Source organism: Nerophis ophidion, linkage group LG21 (genome assembly GCF_033978795.1).
Source record: "Nerophis ophidion isolate RoL-2023_Sa linkage group LG21, RoL_Noph_v1.0, whole genome shotgun sequence".
Classification (NCBI taxonomy): domain Eukaryota; kingdom Metazoa; phylum Chordata; class Actinopteri; order Syngnathiformes; family Syngnathidae; genus Nerophis; species Nerophis ophidion.
In genome coordinates, this window is record NC_084631.1 from 282669 (window position 1) to 299076 (window position 16408).

Below are 16408 nucleotides of genomic sequence, written 5' to 3' on the forward strand. Positions count from 1 at the left end.
CATTTTATACCCAATCATGGCACCCGCTTGTTCCCAATCAGCCTGTTCACCTGTGGGATGTTCCAAATAAGTGTTTGATGAGCACCCAACAACTTTTTCCGTCTTTTTTGCCACTTGTGCCAGCTTTTTTGAATCATGTTGCAGGCATCAAATTCCAAATGAGCTAATACTTGCAAAAAAATAAAATTTTTCCAGTTTGTCCGTTAAATATCTTATCTTTGCAGTCTATTCAATTGAATATAGGTTGAACAGTTTTATTTACCATTTACACAACTTCACTGGTTTTGGGTTTGTTTCTTGATGATTATTGTCTTTTAGTGAGATGTGTGAGGATGGTGCAGGTTCTCAAACACTCATAAATACCTGAGCTGCAGTCCGTTAGCCTCTTATGAAACACTTCCTGGCGGTCTCTGACCTCTTATCGCTTGTGTTCAGCCTGGCCTGAAACTGCCATCACACATCATTGAAGACCAAAATAACAAAAACAAAACAGGAGTCTTGTTCAATAAAACGCTCAGCGGTGATGATTAATGATGAATAGAGTTATAATAACAAAATCATCACGTTGCTAAAAAGGGTTGTGAATAACCCTGGTCAAAGAAAATGCCAGGCGAGGACAATGGGGTCTGGTTGGGGATTGTGTCTTGGTCCGTCTTGGAGTCCGGGGGTGTAATCAACATGTTGAAGGTGGGATCACGGACACCGAAGGCCTTTTTTTGTCTTTTTTTGGGGGCCGTGCCACCAAATGGAAACATTCCACTTCCTTCAGCCGCGTAAAGACAAAGCCCAACTTTTCACTTGGTCTAAATATGGTACGTCTTGAAGGGCGCCAGGTAGCACGGACTACTAAAAAAGTGAGAGGAACGGCGCCAAAGGGGGCGGGGCTTCTTGCAAATTAATGAATTCAGTTCGATCAGGAGTGTGCAAACTGAGGGCCTTTTGGTGTTTTTTCATTTTCAAAACTATTAGGGCTCCCCTCAGGTTTGGTGAACCTTAAAAGGTCCTAAGGACCCAAAAGGGTCTCAGTCTTCAAAGTGTTAAAAACAAGTCTCATTTTAAAATGCTACTGAAATGAGATGTTCTTATTTAAACGGGGATAGCAGCTCCATTCTATGTGTCATACTTCATCATTTCCCGATATTTTTGCTGCAAGGATTTAGTAGAGAACATCCACGATAAAGTTCGCAACTTTTGGTCACTAATAAAAAAGCCCTGCCTGTACCGGAAGTAGCAGACGATGTGCGCGTGACATCACGGGTTGTGGAGCTCCTCACATCTGAACATTGTTTACAATCATGGCCACCAGCAGCGAGAAAGATTCGGACCGAGAAAGCGACGATTTCCCCATTAATTTGAGCGAGGATGAAATATTTCTGGATGAGGAAAGTGAGAGTGAAGGACTAGAACAGAGGGTAAGGAACCTATGGCTCGCGAGCCAGATGTGGCTCTTTTGATGACTGCATCTGGCTCTCGGATAAATCTGAGCTGACATTGCTTGACACGATAAGTAATGAATAATTCCACTTGTAATCACAGTATTAAAAATAACGTTCAAAATATAAAACATCCTCATGCATTTTTAATCCATCCATCCGTGTTCTACCGCACCTGTTCAAGAAGTTGCGTTAATGGTAAGAAGTTATTTATTTATTATCGGTTAGTGTGGGGCTTGCCCTCCTGGATGTTCTTCAGACCACCAAGCACCGACATGAGAGCCTGTTTCAGGGCTACAATATTGTTAAATTTTTCAACAAGTTTCTCAGTTTCTTTCCAGCAATTGTCGTTTTCTCTTTCATTCTCGCTCGCGCTCTGACTCCAGCCTCTACTCCGTCCCTCCTCCTGGCTGCTGCTTATAACAGAGTGACAGGTGATTAGGTAACAAGGCCCAGGTGGGCCAGCTACGCACCTGTCGCTGATTTGGAGGCCGATCCTGGCAACACCCCGCTTCACTGCAGGCCCGCAGGCCACGCCCCCATCCACAGTTAGCTTCAGAATAACAACGTTATTACAAAGAATAAGAGACCTATTATACTCTAAAAATGTTGGTCTTACTTAAAAATGCACGTGTTTAGTTGTGTTCAGTGTTAAAAAAAATATTATATGGCTCTTCCGGAAATACATTTTAAAATATTTGGTTTCTTGGCTCTCTCAGCCAAAAAGGTTCCCGACCCCTGGACTAGAAGAAAAAAACTAGACGACAAAACGATTCAGCTGTTATTAGACACATCTACTAGGATAATTCTGGAAAATCCCTTATCTGCTTATTGTGTTACTAGTGTTTTAGTGAGATTATATGGTCCTACCTGTACAAGCTGAAAGTCGGAGGGGTGTGGCCACGGGTGTGGTGACCGCCAGTGTCTCCGAGGGAAGCCACGTTTCCTAACGAGGCAAAAGCAGCCGTTGGGGCCGGGCTGAGATTTTTTTTTTTTTTCCCTACTCCACGGTGGAAGCGTCCGAAGGCCGGGGGCGGCCGGTGGGCAGAGGCAAGAGAGTCCGCAGCTGCCTCTTTGCCAGGTGCAGGAGGAACGACGCAAGCTCTCCGCTCATGTCTACAGTAAGAGCCGACTTATTACCACCATTTTCTCACCGAAACCTGTTGACATGTGGTAGGGAACCATGTTCGCTTGACCGCTCTGTTCCATAGTAAAGCTTCACCGTCATCTTTCGGGAATGTAAACAAGGAAACACCGGCTGTGTTTGTGTTGCTAAAGGTGGCCGCAATACACCGCTTCCCACCTACATCTTTCTTCTTTGACGTCTCCATTATTAATTGAAAACATTGCAAAAGATTCAGCAACACAGATGTCCAGAATACTGTGGAATTATGCGATGAAAAGAGACGACTTATGGCTGGGAACGGTGCTGGAACAAAATGTCCTCTACAATGCGTGATGTCACGCGCACGCGTCATCATGCCGAGACGTTTCAGCAGGATACTTCGGCGCAAAATTTAAATTTGCAATTTAGTAAACTAAAAAGGCAGTATTGGCATGTGTTGCAATGTTAATATTTCATCATTGATATATAAACTATCAGGCTGCGTGGTGGGTAGTAGTGGCTTTCAGTAGGCCTTTAATGTAACAGTGGAGTTTAAAGTGTTATGATCCGCTGCCCGGATCAGATTCTGGGTCAGCGGATGCCGAAGCGCATAGTGCAAAGACTTTCTCCACAGTCAGTTGCTACAGAGCTCCAAACTTCATGTAACATTCCAATTAGCCCACGTACAGTACGCAGAGAGCTTCATGGAATGGGTTTCCATGGCCGAGCAGCTGCATCTAAGCCATGCATCACCGAGTCCAATGCAAAAATGTGGCATGCAGTAGTGTAAAGGACATCACCACTGGACTCTAGAGCAGTGGACACGCCTTCTCTGGACGGATGAATCACACTTTTCCATCTGGAAATCTGATGGACCAGTCTGGGTTTGGAGGTTGCCAGGAGAACGCTACATTTCGGACTGCATTGTGCCGAGTGTGAAATTTGGTGGAGGAGGAATTATGGTGTGGGGTTGTTTCATAGGAGTTGGGCTTGGCCCCTTAGTTCCAGTGAAAGGAACTCCAGAACATTCTAGACAATTCCATGGGATGGCACTTTAGGTTCATATGCGAGAGGCCAAATACTTTTGGCAATATCGTGTAGAGTAATACTTGACACACGCTGTTAGCATGCTTAAGTTAGCACGTTAGATGTTTTACTAAAACCACAATACCAAGCACGCCTGTGAAGTGAAAACCATTTCAGGTGACTACCTCTTGAAGCCCATGGAGAGAATGCAAAGAGTGTGCAAAGCGGTAATCAGAGCAAAAGTGTGGCTATTTTGAAGGAACTAGAATATAAAACCTGGTTTTGTTAAGTACATAACTCCATGTGTTCATTCATAGTTTTGATGTGACAATCTACAATGTAAATAGTCATGAAAATACGGGAAAACACATTGAATGAAACTATATAAATATACATACATATAATAACAAACAATAATATTAATAAAGTAGAAAATGCAGTGTGACTAAATCCAAAAGTGTACGGTGTGTGACTATGTGTTGGAATCAACTGTTGAGTGTTACCGTGAATGTTGAGCGAGAGGCAAGTCCAGAAGGGTCAGGGCGGGCTCATAGGTCCGGGAGACAAGCAGGAAGTCCGGGGCCATAGCCGAGCCGTAGAAGGTCTGTGTCTAGGCGGGATGTCGAGATCCGAGAGGCAGTCAGGGAAGCAGAAGGAACGCGGGGAAGACGAGACACACAGCTCGTAACGCGGAACCAAGGCAGACTGCGGGAAGGACGACAAGGAAGACACTAGAGAGCACAAGTGTGTATAGAGCTCAATGATCGCTTATGGTACAGGAACAGATGATTACGTTCTGGCCCGGAACGAAGGTCTGCACTGGCTTATGACAGGTGTGCAGATTGCAGTTTGTCTGCAAATGCCTGCTGCAGCCGGAGTGGTGTGCATCGGCATGCGCCCGGACCATGGTACTTTTGGCCGGTACAGTAGATCTAGGTCTGGTCCACGGGCCTTGAGTCGGACACCTGTGACATAAGGCAACACCCCTCATACTAAAAGATCTTTATTTCAACTGACAGTTGATTATTTACAGGAGGAACCTTTTTTTTTTTTTTTTACATAAATAGGCCATCGTTATAAATATCAGCAGTTTGGCTTGTAGAAAAAAGAAATAAAATAAAATAATAATATATCGTACATTATATACAAATGCCACTTTGTGTCACATGCAAACATGGGAAGGGGGGGGATAATGCGGCAAGAGCAAGGCTTTGAATGCTGGATCTGAGCGGGCATCTAGGGATTCATAGTCTGCTGAGTCAAGTATGCAGAAGGTGGAGCAGAACATGAAAAACTCACAGCTGCTCATGGCACAGTGTGTGTGTGTGTTCATACCACTGTGACACACACTTCTCTATGACCTAACCCGATGTCAGAATAATAATAAGGTCAAGCCAGGGCACGGTTTAAAAACAAAAACAACACTGCTACAGGTAGCGATCACATTAAGATGGATTTCAGTGCCAGAAACTGACGGTTTGTTCCCTGAAAAAGAGCAAAAAAATAATAATTCAAAACAGAAGGAAAGGAGGGGTTAAGTTGAACTCCTATGCAATGTCTCCATCTAGCGGCGTAAACTGGTAGTGAAGAAGGGACAGGTTTGATTGATTGATACTTGTATTAGTAGATTGATAGATAGATAGTACTTTGATAGATAGATAGCACAGTACAGTACATATTCCGTACAATTGACCACTAAATGGTAACACCCCAATAAGTTTTTCAACTTGTTTAAGTCGGGGTCCACCTTCATCAATTCATGGTACAAATATATACTATCAACATAATACAGTCATCACACAAGTTAATCATCATAGTATATACATTGAATTATTTACATTATTTACAATCCGGGGGGTGGGATGAGGAGCTTTGGTTGATATCAGTACTTCAGTCATCAACAATTGCATCAACAGAGAAATGTGGACATTGAAACAGTGTAGGTGTGACTTAGTAGGATATGTACAGCCAGCAGAGAACATAGTGAGTTCAGATAACATAAGAACAAGTATATACATTAGAAGTACATTTGAGTTGTTTATAATCCGGGGAGATGGGATGTGAATGGAGGAGGGTATTAGTAAAGTGTTGAAGTTGCCTGGAGGTGTTGTTTTAGAGCGCTTTTGAAGGAATATAGAGATGCACTTACTTTTACACCTGTTGGGAGTGCATTCCACATTGATGTGGCATAGAAAGAGAATGAGTTAAGACCTTTGTTAGATCGGAATCTGGGTTTAATGTGCTTTGTGGAGCTCCTCCTGGTGTTGTGGTTATGGCGGTCATTTACGTTAGGGAAGTAGTTTGACATGTACTTCGGTATCAGGGAGGTGTAGCGGATTTTATAGACTAGGCTCAGTGCAAGTTGTTTGACTCTGTCCTCCACCCTGAGCCAGCCCACTTTGGAGAAGTGGGTTGGATTGAGGTGTGATCTGGGGTGGAGGTCTAAAAGTAACCGGATTAGCTTCTTCTGGGATGTTTGGAGTCTAGATTTGAGGGTTTTGGAGGTGCTGGGGTACCAGGAGGTGCAAGCGTAATCGAAGAAGGGTTGAATGAGAGTTCCCGCTAGAATCCTCAAGGTGCTTTTGTTGACGTCTTACATAACTCATCCAAAAAACATTATATTACTTTTCTCCACGCTTCAAGGCATAAACACTGATTCTCCGAGACACATTCGTTACATTTACACTTCCGACTAAGAGCAGCGACTCATTCGAAAACGATATAATCATAAAATCATAAAACTAGTTGTACAGTCCTGGTCAAAGGTTTACATACACTTGCAAAGAACATCATGTCATGGCTGTCTTGAGTGTCCAATTATTTATACAACAACTTTTATTTTTGTGATAGAGTGATTGGACCACATACTTGTTGGTTACAAAAAAAAAATTCATGAAGTTTGGTTATTTTATGAATTTATTATGGCTCTACTGGAAATGCGCTGGGTCAAAAGTATACATACAGCAATGTTAATGTTTGCTGACATGTCCCTTGGACAAGTTTCACTGCAATAAGGTGCTTTTGGTAGCCATCCACAAGCTAGTTAGTCGAACTAACAAAAATGGATCGAAGCTGGGCCACACGGAAGTGTTCAGAACTTTAATTATGCGGACTAGGGTTGTACAGTATACCGGTACTAGTGTAGTGGTACCAATGAATCAAAATCGGTACTATACCCTGTTTGAAAAGCACTGGTTCCAAACAGGCATGACGTGCCTGGTTTTACGAGCAGAGGAGCATGTTCGGCAGCGCACAATAACTGAGTACGTAAAGTAAGTTCAGTCCAATCAATCCACTTTATTTGTATAGCACATTTAAACAAAATAAATGTTTCCAAAATGCCGCACAACAATATTAAAAACAATATTCAAATATCCTTAGCTCCACCAATGACTGAATAAAAATAAAAAAACAACACAGAAAACACAAGAGGACCACACAACTTACGTAGTGTTAAAAGCCAAAGTATAAAAGTGGGTCTTAAGACGAGACTTAAAACACTCCTCTGTGGGAGCAGTTCTAACATGCAGGGGCAGAGTGTTCCAGAGCTTTGGCTCTCGGACCTCAGAACGCGCACAGGAGTGTAAATTTGGATGAGGTCTGAGAAATAATGAGGAGCCAGTCCAGATGAGGGTGAAGCTTTACTATGGAACAGAGCGGTCAAGCGAACACGGTTGGATTGGACCACACACACAAAGTACAGTGTATTATGCAGCCATCATTTCGAAAGATCGTGTTTCGAAGAGGCTCCCTTGCGAAGGGCAGAGATGGGCATCGCCACCACCAGTCGACTGGTGCTGAAGAAAGGTGCGGGGCCGACGTTCAGGTTGTACAGGTACGACCATATAATCTCACTCAAACATTAGTAACACAATAAGTAGATAAGGGATTTTCCAGAATAATCCTAGTAAATTTGTCTAATAACATCTGAATCGCTCCCACTGTATAGTCATTCTTTTTTTTCTAGTCCTTCACTCTCACTTTCCTCATCCACGAATCTTTCATCCTCGCTCAAATTAATAATGAAATTATCGCTTTCTCGGTCCGAATCGCTCTCGCTGTTAGTGGCCATGATTGTAAACAATGTTCAGATGTGAGGAGCCCTACAATCTGTGACGTCACGCGCACATCGTCTGCTACTTCCGGTACAAGCAAGGCTTTTTTATTAGCGACCAAAAGTTGCGAACTTTATCGTGGATGTTCTCTACTAAATCCTTTCAGCAAAAATATGGCAATATGGCGAAATGATGAAGTATGACACATAGAATGGACCTGCTATCCATTCTATGAGGCATAACGATGTAATATGTACATATAGCTAGCCTAAATAGCATGTTAGCATCGATTAGCATGCCATGCTAATCGATGCACACTCCACTAAGTCAACTTGAATCCGTCCCTGATGGTGTTGTTACACCTCCGACAACACACCGACGAGACATGATGTCTCCAAGGTATGGAAAACAGTCGAAAAAATGGAAAATAACAGAGATGATTTGACTTGGTGTGTAAAGTGTTTGAGGAAATGGCGGGTCGCTTCACGACGTGACGTCACGGGTGAAAGGTCATCGCTCCAACAGGCGAACAATTGAAAGGCGTTTAAATCGCCAAATTCACCCTTTTAGAATTCGGAAATCGGGTAAAAAAACATATGGTCTTTTTTCTGCAACATCAAGGTATATATTGACACTTACATAGGTTTGCTGATAATGTTCCCCTTTACAAAATGTAACTGTGAGCAAGTTGCAAACAGCCCCTTTAACGGCAAAGACTACTTTCTGGTAGTGGTCTATACACTACTGCCATCTAACGTCTTAAGATCACAAATGTGTGCAGTCTGGTACAGTACTTGCAAATGATAAATCAAAGAAATTAAGTTGTTTTTTTTAACAATTAGCATTCATCAACACACACTAAAAGTACCGAACATTACAGTGGATTCCCAGGTACAGCAACATGTGTACAGTATCAATTAAAATGTGAAATGTGCCCAACCCCAATAATGACAGTTGATTTCAAATACAATTAAGTATAAAATGTATATCTAACGTGTTTCATTTTTATGCAAATGATATTGTTTAGAAACAGATCAATATGAGACCGTCGCTTGGCAAAACAAATGCTGTCAACTTTGCTCTAAGCCAAGACCAAAGATGTTTTTCTCTTGACATCACACAGGACAAATACGCTCCGGTGAACAAATACGTTGGAAGAGTCAAGTTTCCACAGGAAACAAAGGTTGACATTTGCTTTGCAAACATTGCACACTTTAACTGTTTGCTGCAACCGTTTTCCCATCAAGACCTCCTGTCAATTTGTGAACAGCAATGTGTGCATCTGTATATTCAAATATGAGGCAAAAATAGACATACAGTGGGGCCAAAAAGTATTTAGTCAGCCAGCGATTGTGCAAGTTCTCCCACTTCAAATGATGACAGAGGTCTGTCATTTTCATCATAGGTACACTTCAACTGGGAGAGACAGAATGTGAAAAAAAAATCTAGGAATTCACATTGTAGGAATTTTAAAGAATTTATTTGTAAATGATGGTGGAAAATAAGTATTTGGTCAAGCATTCAAAGCTCTCACTGATGGAAGGAGGTTTTGGCTCCAAATCTCAGGATACATGGCCCCATTCATTCTTTCCTTAACACGGATCAATCGTCCTGTCCCCTTAGCAGAAAAACAGCCCCAAAGCATGATGTTTCCACCCCCATGCTTCACAGTAGGTATGGTGTTCTTGGGATGCAACTCAGTATTCTTCTTCCTCCAAACACGACCAGTTGAGTTTATACCAAAATGGATACATGGATGATACAGCAGAGGATTGGGAGAATGTCATGTGGTCAGATGAAACCAAAATAGAACTTTTTGGTATAAACTCAACTCGTAGTAATAATAATAATAAAAATAATAATAACTCAGTTATAATAATAATTCACCCCTATACAATATCCCTCCCTAATACCCTACTATTTGTATAAACTCAACTCGTAGTAATAATAATAATAATAATAATAATAACTCAGTTATAATAATAATTCACCCCTATACAATATCCCTCCCTAACACCCTACTGTGCAATACTACCCTTCCAGTGCAATACGTCCAACACTGATTGTTATTTATTACTTCGGTACTCTTGTCTTGTTCTGTATATTGTACAGTATTTCGTATTTCTATAGTGTTTTGTATATTATACAGGATTGCTTATTAATTTTATCGGATAGTAGTCTGTTTATTTCAATTGTTAGTTTTTTTCTTTATTAGCTTGAGTAATTTATTTTACCCCATATTTGTTCCCACTACTGCACCTTAAGTTGGAGTCCTTAATCTCTATCATACAAATATAATGACAATAAAGTCCTTTTTTTGTATTCTTCTATTCTATTTGGAACATCCCACAGGTGAACAGGCTGATTGGAACAGGTGGGTGCCATGATTGGGTATAAAAGCAGCTTCTATGAAATGCTCAGTCATTCACAAACAAGGATGGGGCAAGGGTCACCACTTTGTGAACAAATGCCCGAGCAAATTGTTTAAGAACAACATTTCTCGACCAGCTATTGCAAGGAATTTAGGGAATTTCACCATCTAAAGTCTGTAAAATCGTCAAAGGTTCAGAAAAACCGGAGAAATCACTGCAAGTAAGCCGAAAACCAACATTGAATTCCCGTGACCTTCGATCCTTCAGGCGGTACTGCAGTGTGTAAAGGACATCACCACATGGGCTCAGGAACTCTTCAGAAAACCTCTGTCAGTAACTACAGTTGGTCACTACATCTGTAAGTGCTAGTTATAACTCTACTGTGCAAAGCCAAAGCTATTTATCAACAACACCCAGAAACGCTTCGATGGCCCGATGAACGTGGACTTCAACTTAAACAAGTTGAAAAACTTATTGGGGTGTTTGCATTCAGTGGTCAATTGTACGAAATATGTACTGTACTGTGCAATCTACTAATAAAAGTCTCCATCAATCAATCAATTAAAAAACACACCGTATAAGTAGAAAGGTTTTGTTAAGAAATCATTCTGAGCCTTATCTTAAGTTTTTATTTTATATACTGTATGTTGACCACATTAACCTTGGCAATGGACCCTGTGTGTATATGTATGTTATCCCATTGTTTACAAATGTGGTAAATAAATAACCCAAAAAATGTATATTTTGTTGTTTTCTTACTGTACCGAAAATGAACCGAACCTTGACCACTAAACCGAAGAACGTACCGAACCGAAAATTGAGTGTACCGTTACACCCCTACCGTTAAGTAATTATTATTCTGTGACTGTAAATTGTTTGCTTGTTTGTTCATTGATGTTTTTATTTGTTTCTGTATTGTGTAGTTATAACTATATGCTCTTACTTGTAACCGTATTGAGTTTGTGGAAAACTAGTGGGTTGTCGTGGGAACCAGCTTACAAAAATCTAAATCAAAATCAAATATATACACTATAGCGCTGTACTTTAAAGAAGCAATTTACTCACAGAGGACATACATTTGAATATAAATCCCTATAGATAAAAGTAATATGCTACATGGGCTAGATTCATTTAGCTTCAAATAATTATTTATCGCAGATACTACTTGGCGACAATGTTGTGTGTTAGCACCAACCTGCGTAATACGACATATTTTTATTGAATCAAAGATACTGAAATTCCACGACATAGTGCATTTGCAAACAGCTAAAATTATACACAAAGCAAACTATAACCTGCTACCCAAAAATATACAACAATTCTTCTCAAAAAAAAAAAAAAAGGGGGAGAAATATAATCTTAGAGAAAAATGTCATTTAAAACATTTGTACGCATGTACAACACTTAAAGGCCTACTGAACTGAGATGTTCTTATTTAAACGGGGATAGCAGCTCCATTCTATGTGTCATACTTCGTCATTTGGCCATATTCCCATATTTTTGCTGAAAGGATTTAGTAGAGAACATCCACGATAAAGTTCGCAACTTTTGGTCGCTAATAAAAAAGCCTTGCCTGTACCGGAAGTAGCAGACGAATTCCCCATTAATTTGAGTGAGGATGAAAGATTCGTGGATGAGGAAAGTGAGAGTGAAGGACTAAAAAAAAAAAAAATTTTTTTTTTGTTTTTTTTTTTAAACTACACAGAAGAGCGATTCAGATATTACACAAATTTACTAAGATAATTCTGGAAAATCCCTTATCTGCTTATTGTGTTACTAGTGTTTTAGTGAGACTATATGGTCGTACCTGTACAACCTGAAGGTCGGAGGGGTGTGGCCACGGGTGTGGTGACCGCCAGTGTCTCTGAGGGAAGCCACGTTTCTCGACGAGGCGAAGGCAGCCGATGCTTCCTCCACGTTGAAAGCGTCCAACGGTCGGGGGCGGCCGGTGTGAGGAGGCAAGAGAGTCAGCAGCTGCCTCTTTGACAGGTGCAGGAGGAACGACGCAAGCTCTCCACTCATGTCTAAGGTAAGAGCAGACTTATTGTAATTTGGTAAACTAAAAAGGCCGTATCGGCATGTGTTGCAATGTTAATATTTCATCATTGATATATAAACTGCGTGGTGGGTAGTACATAGTGGGTTTCAGTAGGCCTTTAAAAAGGGGTAGAAAAGCGCTATACAAGTACAACCCATTTACCATTTATTACCACCATTTTCTCACCGAAACCTGCCGGTTTACATGTGGTAGGGAACCATGTTCGCTTGACCGCTCTGTTCCATAGTAAAGCTTCACCCTCATCTTTCGGGAATGTAAACAAGGAAACACCGGCTATGTTTGTGGTGCTAAAGGCAGCCGCAATACACCACTTCCCACCTACATCTTTCTTCTTTGACGTCTCCATTATTCATTGAACAAATTGCAAAAGATTCAGCAACACAGATGTCCAGAATACTGTGTAATTATGCGAACAAAAGAGAAGACTTATAGCTGTGAACGGCGCTGGACCAAAATGTCCTCTACAATGCGTGACGTCCCGCGCACGCGTCATCATACCGCGACGTTTTACCATGATGCTTCCGCGCGAGATTTCAAATTGCAATTTAGTAAAGTAAAGCGGCCGTATTGGCATGTGTTGCAATGTTAATATTTCATCATTGATATATAAACTATCAGACGGTGTGGTGGCTAGTAGTGGCTTTCAGTAGGCCTTTAAGTCCTTCAGTGTATCAGTATGTGGAATTAAATGATGGAATGGATTGAGCAAAGCAATCAAACAATGTACTAATATGATCCACTTCAAAAAAGTCCGCAAACTTAAAGTGTTTACAAAGTACAAAGAAAAAGAACCATGATAAACATTCTGAATGTATTTCATCCATTCATTCATTCTCAAAATAATCTTACTTATCTCCTCATATGATATATAACTTACTTCACCAATTATTATGTATTTATTTCTTTTTATTGCGATTACTTATTGAGTATGTGTGCAGGACATAACATTCTAGATCAGTGGTTCTCAAGTGGGGGTACTTGAAGGTATGCCAAGGGGTTCGTGACATTTTTTTTTAATATTCTAAAAATATCAACAATTCAAAAACCCTTTATAAATATATTTCTTGAATAATACTTCAACAAAATATGAATGTAAGTTCATAAAGTGTGAAAAGAAATACAACAATGCAATATTCAGTGTTGACAGCTAGATTTTTTGTGGACATGTTCCATAAATATTGATGTTAAATATTTCTTTTTTGTGAAGAAATGTTTAGAAGTAAGTTGATGAATCCAGATGGATCTCTATTACAATCCCCAAAGAGGGCACTTTAAGTTGATGATTACTTCTATGTCTGCGATGAGGTGGCGACTTGTCCAGGGTGTACCCCGTCTTCCGCCCGATTGTAGCTGAGATAGGCTCCAGCGCCCCCTGCGACTGCGGTATAAAATGGATGGATGGATGGATGGATTACTTCTATGTGTAGAAATCTTTATTTATAATTGAATCACTTGTTTATTTTTCAACAAGTTTTTAGTTTGTTTATATCTTTTTTCCAAATAGTTCAACAAAAAACACTACAAATGAGCAATATTTTGCACTGTTATACAATTTAATAAATCAGAAACTGATGACATAGTGTTGTATTTTACTTCTTTATCTCTTTTTTTCAACCAAAAATACTTTGCTCTTATTAGAGGGTACTGGAATTTCAAAAAATGTTGACAGGGGGTACATCACTGAAAAAAGGTTGAGAACCACTGGTCTAGATCACTTTAATATATGACACGCTCAACTGTCTTGCCTACAAGACAAGGTTGAGGGCTAACAAAGTGCAAAAAAAAGGCCGTGAAATGGCGTGGCTGACTCAATTGGCGTGCCTATAAGACAGAGTTGAGGGCTAACAAAACCCGTAAAGGCATGGCTGTCTCATTTGTCGGAACTGATTTTTATTGGTTTTACCCCTTTTGAGATTGTGATAATGTTCCCCTTTATGACAGACTTGAGGGCTAACAAAACCCAAAAAGAACATGAAATGGCCTGGCTGACTCAATTGGCGTGCCTTGAAGACAGACTTGAGGGCTAACAAAACCCAAAAAGAACATGAAATGGCATGGCTGACTCAATTGGCGTGCCTTGAAGACATACTTGAGGGCTAATAAAACCCGTAAATGCCATGAAATCGCATGTCTGACTCAATTGGCGTGCCTTTAAGACATACTTGAGGGCTAATAAAACAAGTAAATGCCATGAAATCGCATGGCTGACTCAATTGGCGTGCCTTGAAGACAGACTTGAGGGCTAATAAAACAAGTAAATGCCATGAAATCGCATGGCTGACTCAATTGGCGTGCCTTGAAGACAGACTTGAGGGCTAACGAACCTAAAAATGCCGCGAAACGGCAGCCTGAAACGCTGTTCAAAGTTCTGTCAGTTAACGGAGAAAAGGTACAACATAATTACATTTTCACCAACGACTCTGCGCGTATTAAATGGCTTTAAGAGATGATATTGGTAATGACTGACCTGTAGATAAAAATAAGACGGCAGCGGCAAGTAAGTTCTGGTGACAGTCTGGAATGCGGGCGGAAGTTCCCCTTTATTTACAATCCCGGCACAACAGCGGCCATGAAAAGAGGTTCCCACCTAAATTCTGCTCAAATTATTCAACAAAAGCGTTCTTTTTGTCACGGTGTATCTGAATATTACCTTGCAGTGACTCGAAGAAAATACAACTTATATTAAATACATTATTGCATGACATTGTGTTGCTGTTCTGAACGATGGTGTTTGTTCGGTATGTGAAGTTGTTGCAATAAAGTTTTGAAGAAAAAAAATGCTCTTTGAAACATGTATCTCAATTCAAAATAAATGAAAAAAATCACATACAGACCAATGGTATAACTTGTGAAATGCTTGAAATATTATAGGATGATTTTTATATATGTCTCATTTCTGAATTATACGGCGCTAGCTCTCCTAATGTAGAATTCAGAAATGAGACATATATAAAAATCATCATTTCTAATTATTTTTTTTTGAATGGAGATACATTTTTCAAAAATATTTGTTTTTTCTTCAAAACTCGTTTTGAAGAAAAATGTTTGTCAGCATTATTATGCTCCAGGCTGCGATGAGGTGGCAACTTGTCCAGGGTGTACTCCGTCTTCCGCCTGAATGTATGCTGAGATAGGCTCCAGCACCCCCCGCAAACCCCAAAAGGGACAAGCAGTAGAAAATTATATTGGGGCTCCAGTACTCTGGAATGCCCTCCCGATAGATAGAGATGCTACCTCGTGGGGGGAGAGGGGGGCAGAGAACAAAAGTTTGTCATCGAGGTTGTCATCGTACTTTTGTGTTTCTCATTTTAAAAAAATCTGATTTAATTTGGGATATGTCTTTATAACAGGGGACACCAACCTTTTTGAAAGCAAGAGCTACTTCTTGGGTACTGATTAATGCCAAGGGCTACCAGTTTGATACACACTTCAATAAATTGCCAGAAATAGCCAATTTGCTCAATTTACATTTTTAATACATAAATCTAGATAAATATATATAAAAATGTATATTTCTGTCTGTCATTCCGTCGTACATTTTTTTTCCTTTTACGGAAGGTTTTCTGTCAAGAATAAATGATGGGGGGAAAAAACTTAATTAAACAATTTAAAAGAGGAGAAGACACGAAAAAAATTAAAATTACATTTTGAAACATAGTTTGTCTTCAATTTCGACCTTTTAAAATTCGAAATTCAACCGAAAACAATGAAGAGAAAAACTAGCTAATTCAAATCTTTTTGAAAAAAATTTAAAAAGAATTTAGGGAACATCATTCGTAAATTTTCCTGATTAAGATTAATTTTGGAATTTTGATGACATGTTTTGAATGGGTTAAAATCCAATCTGCACTTTGTTAGAATATATAACAAATTGGACCAAACTATATTTCTAATAAAGACAAATCATTATTTTTTCTAGGTTTTCCAGAACAAAAATTTTAAAAGAAATTCAAAAGACTTTGATATGAGATTTAAATTTTACTTTACAGATTTTCTAGATTTGCCGGAATATTTTTTTAGAATTTTAATCATAAGTTTGAAGAAATATTTCACAAATATTTTTCGTCGAAAAAACAGAAGCTAAAATGAAGAATTTGATTCAAATGTATTTATTATTCTTTACAATAAAAAAAATAATACTTGAACATTGATTTAAATTGTCAGGAAAGAAGAGGAAGGAATTTAAAAGGTAAAAAGGTATATGTGTTTAAAACTCCTGAAATCATTTCTAAGGTTCTATTTTTTCTCTAAAATTGTCTTTCTGAAAGTTGTTAGAAGCAAAGTAAAAAAAAAAATGAATTTATTTAAACAAGTGAAGACCAAGTCTTTAAAATATTTTCTTGGATTTTCAAATTCTA

The 16408-nt window shown here is 39.5% G+C and overlaps 1 long non-coding RNA gene across 1 annotated transcript; it reads right to left on the reverse strand.

Moving 5' to 3' along the window:
• Positions 1–4073: 4073 nt before the first annotated feature.
• LOC133539437 (uncharacterized) lies at positions 4074–14605 on the reverse strand. Its single transcript, XR_009803379.1, has 4 exons — positions 14518–14605; positions 11799–12015; positions 4358–5049; positions 4074–4269 (listed from the first exon to the last, which is right to left on the reverse strand). It is a non-coding gene; the product is annotated as an uncharacterized LOC133539437 (long non-coding RNA).
• Positions 14606–16408: the final 1803 nt, after the last annotated feature.